Genomic DNA, 7,661 nt, shown 5'->3' on the forward strand with positions numbered 1-7,661 from the left:
TTTGTTTTTCAAGACGCCTGATACTAGAACTGAACATGGGAGCTGAACATTACATGCGCCCCTCACTGGTGTCCACCTCTGTGTGGACCCCATACTCATACTTTTTTCCTTATACAGTACATTTCACAACAACACTGCAAGAGATGCAAGCAGACTATCAATAATGGCTTTTCAAGACACAGGAGGGGAAAAATCATTATTCCATTTCATTGAGATAAATAGGCTGCGCTCCATTGACTTCACTTAATGGGAGATGCGCAGGTACCTAATCATTCAACCAGAAAAATCAATAGCCGTATATATCACCAAGGGCCTCCAGGTTGAATGGCTTCCTAAAAAAATTGTACAGTACCAAATGTCTCCCATTTTCTGAGCCCTTGTTAGACACGCCTGTTCCTTCAATCTCTTCATACCGTGAGGGTTGCGTTTGTTCGAGTCACACGCAACTGCAGAGAGTCTACGAAAGGTTGTGAGCCTTGCTGGAAATTTGGTGGCACAAATGAAAACCTCGCCTGGATATCAGAAATAAAATGGGTTGGTACAGGAACAAAACCGGCACTTCCAGAGGTTCTTTTAACTGCCTGGAACAGCCTTTGTAAGTCATCTGTTTTGCTCCTTGCTCGGTTTGGCTAATCCTATTTCCCACCATTAATTTCCACTTATCCCCTCCTCGCTGTCTCACCGCCTTCTTTAATCTTCATCCCCTTTTCTGTCGCTATATTGTCTCACGTCCATCGCTCCATTCCTTGGACAAGCCACCTTGGCCGTCAGTTCACTCACCCATGATGTTACTCCCATATGTCGCTAATGAAAACCTATAGATATTGAGCCTTGTTCCTGGAGTGAGCTGAATGCAAGACGGTCAGTTAGCACCCGCCAATGTCTCAGGGGGCAAAACACATAAATTACCTCTGCAACCTTTGGGGGAACCCATCCCGAGTACATCCCGGAGAAGCACTGCGGGCTCATGTAACAGGAGAGACCGCAGGTCCTCTTGAAGGCATCTTTCAACGTTTCAGTTCTAGGTCTGTAACTGGATTGAAGAGAGAGAGAGAGAGAGAAAAAAGGGGAGGTTCATATATTGTACTCCTGAAACATGCACAGGGAAAAACAACACTACCCCTTGCCTTCTCGCTAAAGTCGTTGGGACGGATGAGAAAGCTTATGATATTATGAAAGCTCTCTCCAGGGCCTCAATGCACCAGAAGGAGCATTTTTTGGTTAGGGTGCAGCCCTCTGGGGTGCCCACCTAGCTTTCCAAAGTTGCCCATCTATGTTCTAACGAAGGGCTGTTCAGATGCCATCCAGGAGTGGCCATTAGGGTGCAAGACCAGATCCATCCAACATTGTACTTTTTTGACTATTTTTGAGTGGGAGGTTCTTCTTGTCATTTTTTACTGAGATGCTAGTCTGTGTAAGGTGGGTTCCCGTGTTTCCGACTTACCCTCTGGAAGCAGCAGCCGACGAAATCCGGGAAGGGGAACATTACAATGGAAATCGGTACATATCCAGTGTTACTAAACATACGATAGGCAGAAGGGTGGGCAACAAGGTCTTCAATGGATATGAAGCAAGCCCATGGAATCAAAGGGAACTGCATCCCCTGATTTCCCCGGGACGCAACCACAATCCCAAGATAGCACCCACTGATCCAATCCTGAACCAGAAGGTCTTTTTAAATGCACCAAGGGATGTGAGGCAACTGCATCCAAGCCAGCAGACAGCCTCCAGGCATCAGGCACATTATGAAAATTATATGCACGCTGCATCTATTTGGAAGAAAGTAAGAACAAAATTAATTCAGATGTATCCCCCTCCGGCTTGTAGTCCATTTCCAAACACTGACCTTCAGTGCTGAATTAGCTGTCCACCCTGAGCTACTGCGGCGGAGAGATCTTCCGTCCCTGGATGGAGCCTCTACAACAATTAAAAATTGAAGCTTCATAAATATGTCACAGGTGGGGAGATGCAAGCTTCCTCCTGCCTAACCGTCTTCCACGTCTCTCATTCTGCCACCCTAGACGTTGGGGAAATGGCAGCTCAGACGGTACACTGCTTAGTTTTTTGTGGGTTTTTCGGCTGTGTGGCCATGTTCTAGCAGAGTTTCTTTCTGACTGTCGCCAGCACCTGTGGTTCAGATTCTCCGAAGATGGCCAGCCACAGATGCTGGCGAAACGTCGAAAGAAACTCTGCTAGAACATGGCCACACAGCCCGAAAAACCCACAAAAAACTATGGATGCCGGCCATGAAAGCCTCGACTTTACATTGGTACCTGCTTGCTTCGCAAGACTGTTTCTGACCCACAGTGGGAAAATCGCAAGTCCCGGGGACAAACTCATTCTCTATACCCAGCTTGCCCATCTGTTGCTAGCAAGTGCACTCTGAAGATCATGCCTACTGACTAACGTTGGTTTGCTTCCAGAAGCCGGCAGCGTTGCAGGCATCCAAACGTCGGTCTCGGTTCAAAAATACATATGTGTATGGTACACAGACAGGGCATTCCTTTCTTGGCCACTCACCCTCCCACCCATGGCCACAACTGCCTTAGGCCTGTTACAGACCACAAAATAAGGCTGCTTTAGGTCTCTTTGGAGGTATGCATTTAAATGACACATGGGTTCCTAAGAGTCTGGAGGTTGTGCAAAGCCACACTTTCCTAAGCATTGGAGTGCAGCTTTGGTGCAGTTCCGGATTCTTAGGATGCATGCACATTAAACAGCATACCTCCAAAGAGACCTGAACAGCTTTTTTGGCAGTCGCAGTCTGTAACAGGCCTTAGTCAGGCACAACTAGTGTGCATCTGTGCCATTAGGTCACCTGGCAACTTATGGCAACTCATGAATTCCACAGGGTTTTTTCTTAGATGCTGGTTTTGGCACTTCCTTCCTTTGAAATAGAGCTTGCCGCACTTGGTATTTGCTGCTGCACCGTCATGCAGGTGCTAAACAGGACTGACCCTGCTTAGCTTCTAAGATCAGACTAGATTTGGTGCCTTGAGGCCTGTAAGTTCAAAAACAAAGATATGTGACACCAGCTATTTTGATTTAGAAATCTTTCAGCCCAACACAAATAAGAGAAGAGAAACACTGGATCTGGGCGGCTGGCACACATAACTTCACAGTTTTCATCATGCCTTCAGGACCTTTTCAGTGTGGGGCTAAAATAAGGAAGGGGTGGAATCCATGGTTGGCACGGAGAGGGTCCTAGGTCTCATCCCTGGCATTTCCAGAACTTTCAAAAAGGGAGGTTGGATAGTAGGAGATGAGAAGGATCTGTTTCCAACACCCGAAAGATATGGAGACGCAAATGTAGACGGCTAGGGACCACATTACCACCATTTCGGAGACTTTGGAGGGCTGCATCTCCTAAAGCACTCACTCCGACACACACAAAAATCAAACCTTTTTTTGCCTCCAATGCTTTCTAGGGAGCATGGGGATATTCCCACTATGTTTGGGGTCCTCCTGAGTCCTTAGTGGGCATTTTATACAAACCTGTACCATTTTGAAAAATCTGTGTTGAACTCGGGGGGAGGCAGGGGACTTCCAAAAGCTTTTCCAGAACCTAAATGGGTTCCGGGAGGGGGGGGGGGGTCCTTTCCCTCAATGCCCTTTTTAAAAGAAAGAAAATATATTCTAGATACCTTACATTGTCCTAAAACAGGAGACCTGGGTGCGGAGGAAATTCCAAAGAGGAAACAATCTCTTTGCTTTCAGAGAGGAAATTACCAGGCAATTTCTGTTGCCTCCCTGGTTCAGAAGCCTCCCGCTGATTTATATTCAGAACCTGGAGATATATATATATATATATGGACTTGATTTGCATTCAACCCCCTTCTGGCATAAATTTCCTCGCAGACAGCATTTTAATAGGTATGGTGCTTTTGTTTATGCATTCAAAAATGGTACCGATTTTGTTCGGCACTGCAAAGCGTACCTTCGCACATGATTTCATGCTGTGATTTAAAGCCAGTTTTTAACTCGTTTCTACCTCTCTGCTGATGCAAAACATCGGGCAAACAAACCGCTGAGGATTCGTTCACTATAAGAGCTCATGAAAGTACTCCAATGCAAGTCTATTTGGAAAGCGAGATGGGTATGGGAGGTGGAAAGGCCTTAGGGAGCGGGTGGAGGTTTATGCTTGGCGGCTGTGGGCTCGGTTTGTTGTTGTTGTTGTTGCGTGCCTTCAAGCTGCCTCCGACTTATGGCAACCCTAAGGCAAACCATTGGATTTTCTTGGCAGGATTTGCCAAGCGTGACTTGCGCTTTATTATAGGAAGAATAGTGATACAACCAGCGTGGAGTAGTGGTTTGTGTGTTGGACTACAACCCTGGAGACCAGGGTTCGAATCCCAGCTCAGACATGAAACCCACTGGGTGTCTTTCGGCAAGTCACACTCTCTCCGACTCAGAGGAAGGACATGGCAAACTCTCTCTGTGCCAAGAAAACTCTGTGATATGTTCACCTTTGGGTCACCATCAGAAACGACTTCAAGGCACACAACAACACAACAAGTTGGAACAGGTTGAGAGAAGGGCAACAAGGACAAGAGGTATGGAGAACAAAACAAATCAGGGAAGGATGAAGGAGTTGGGCACGTTCAGCCTGATCAAGAGAAGACTAAGGAAAGCTTCGAAAGGGCTGCCATAGATGTGCAAGCTGGCATTCTGCTCCCCAAAGGGTAGGACCAAGTCTAATGGTTTTAAGCTATGGGAAAGCAGGTTTCAACTCAACATGAGAAGGAACGTCTTGACACTGAGAGCTATTTGGCACTGGAACCAATTGCCTAAAGATGTGGTGGTGTCTTTCCTTGGATGTCTTCTGAAAGAGGCTGGACAGAGCCCAGCTAAAGATGCTCTCACTCAGTGATCCCCAAACTTTATCCCTTTGGGGCATCAACACCCAGAATTCATGACCAACCTGACTTCTGGTGCTTGAAATCCAAAGCATGTGAAGACCAAAGTTTGGGAACCACTGCCTGAGCTGGAAATCCTATACTGAGTTGGGGTGGAAGACTTGGTGGCTTTTGGGACCCCTTCCAACGCCATCATTGTCTGATGCTATATCCAACAGTGGCATTCCATGGTCAAGCAAGATTTGACCCCTGGTCTCCCAGAGTCCTAGTTCACCCACCACTACATCATGCTGGGTCTCTACCTCCTTTGCAACGAAAGAGGGACTTGGTAATCTCAGACATCTCCTCCTTTATTATTAATCTGCATACCTTCCAAGGCCAATCTCTCTCCCCGTTTTTCCACCGTCATACCACAAACTTTGCAGTCATTTAGAAAGCAGCTTAAGCATAGATTAGCGTCGTGCCACTCCCTTGGCGCTCTCTAGGGAACCCCGGAGCTCAAGTACTTTCTGGCGCTTAATTAAGTTGAAGTCAAAGCCTGCCGCCTCAGCTAAAATTCACTATGAATCACCGCGATGCCAAAGTATTGCCGGCCGACAATAACCGGCGAAGATCGATGAGACTTCCAGACGACGGGGCGTGACGGATGGGGCTGGCACAAGCGTACGGATGCAACTGGCGCACCAAGCGTGCCCCCCTTGACCAATCGCAAGGTGGTTTTGCTGCCACTATGAAGGTCTCGGTTGGCATCCCGATGGGCACCTTCCTACCTCACACTTCAGCATGGCCAAATGTGCTCAATGGCAGCCACACAATTTCTTGAGTTTCCTTCTTTTTCTGCAGGGAAGAGCAGTGCAACATAAGCCAAAGGAGTCTGAATTCAAAGGATGGAGGAACCTATAGGTGCCCATCCCTGGAATAGATGGACAAGGGAACATTTCTCCATGCTGCAGTAAATGCTCCTCTTCCTTTTCTTCCGCCTTTTTATACCGTTGGCCTTTTCTCAGAGAAGGTGCACACTTTATCATGATTGTCATTATCATTGCAGAGGAATCTTCCAGGGCTTGCTGCTCCTTGTTTAACTTTGGCAAACAGGGCTGCGAAGCAACAGAAGCTGGGTTTGTTTGCTGAATATCCCTGCATCCAGAAAAACTGCGTTCGATTTCATTTTTCCCTTTGCAGCCGGCAATGCGTTTTCGGGATCCCTTTGGATTTGGGCTGTGATGCTCAGCTTTCCTTTGGGTTCTTTCTCTCGTGGGTTTTGTTTCATTTCCTCCTCTCTCCCCACTTTTCCTTGCTCCTCTTTTGCAAGGTGTGAATAGTCCAGGGCGTTTCTTCTGTGCTTCTATCAGACTTTTGGCGTGTTCAAAAATGGCAAAGCCCAGTAAGTAAATATTGCGCTGGCAAATATGGCCAGGTGCATAACGCCAAAGCAAAAGCAAGGCAGCGCTTTAGGGATGGCTGTACTCTGAAACTAGGCATCTATGAAGCTGCAACCCAACCTCTCCGGTCATTTGAAGGTGGAATAATAAGCAATGCTTCCTTCCTACCAACAATCCCCCCACTTGATTCTTAGCCAGAATGATTACAATTGCCTTGATCCCAAATTCCCCAACAAATGAGCAGCCCAATCCTGTTATTTAAAGCTTTAAAGCGTTGCAGGTTAGGTACCAATTTTGCAAGGCATAAATTAATCTCCGGTGACTAAATTATCTTCCCTGTAATCAACAGCTCAGCGCTTCGCCCCCAGGAACGTCTGTCCTACTTATATGTGGAAGAATTACTACTTTGGACAGGACGCTTTTCCACGTTGGTGGCAGTTGCGAAAAGCCACAACAGTTCTCTGAATGCTTCCATAAGTGTCCCAGGGACCTACAAGGGACAAAATACGAGAGGATGGGAGCCGGCGCGCACCAAAAAAGGGTATCGTTCACATTTTTAAAGCAAGCAAAAAGCATGAATTTTAACCATCTTCCAAGAAACGGGAAGGGAAAAGCTACTGCAGTGTGTCGGGGATGCTTTGATTGAGATTTCCTGCATGGCAGAAGGGGGTTGGACTGGATGGCCCTTGTGGTCTCATCCAACTCTATGAGTCTATGATTCTACTTCTGGAAATGCAACCCTAACAGATAATAATGATTTGAGAGAAGGGTCCTGCATTATAATGACAACTAACTAAATAACTTCCAAAACCCACCAAACAGCGACACCTTTACTGGGTCAACCCAAACGCACAAAACAGACGGCGCAAGCTTTCGAAGCTCCGCTGGCTTCTTCATCAGGCACAGGTATTAAAATCATACAATATGAGATGGCTTAGTCATAGGCCTCCATTTTGTCAAGATGTCATTGCTATTGTTGTTCTATTAAAATGAGACAGTAGCAAAGTGGTACAAGGACATGGCTTTGGATGCAGAAGGTCCCAGCATCCCCAGTTAATAATGCATCAGAGGATGGGAAAGATCCTTCTCTATCCAAGTAAGAGAAAGCATGATAGCAGCCCAGACAGAGGAGCAGGAAGCTGCCTTACCGTTTTCCTTTAGTACATGATAGTCAATCTTCTTCTCTCCTTTCACCCACCCCATACTGAGCTCCCTTCTCTATTCATGTATTTAGAGTATTTACATCCCTCCTTTCAACCGCAAAGGCTTCCAGACTGGCTTATAACTCATTAGGCAGATCCCTGCCCTCGGGCTTACAATCTGAATAATATATAAGACACAAGGGAAAAGGGGATGGTAGGGTGAGAAAGGAGGCTGCAATCAAGAAATCAGAAGATTAGGAATGAGAAGGGCAACTGTGAAA

This window comes from Sceloporus undulatus, chromosome 11 (assembly GCF_019175285.1).
Source record: "Sceloporus undulatus isolate JIND9_A2432 ecotype Alabama chromosome 11, SceUnd_v1.1, whole genome shotgun sequence".
Taxonomy (NCBI): domain Eukaryota; kingdom Metazoa; phylum Chordata; class Lepidosauria; order Squamata; family Phrynosomatidae; genus Sceloporus; species Sceloporus undulatus.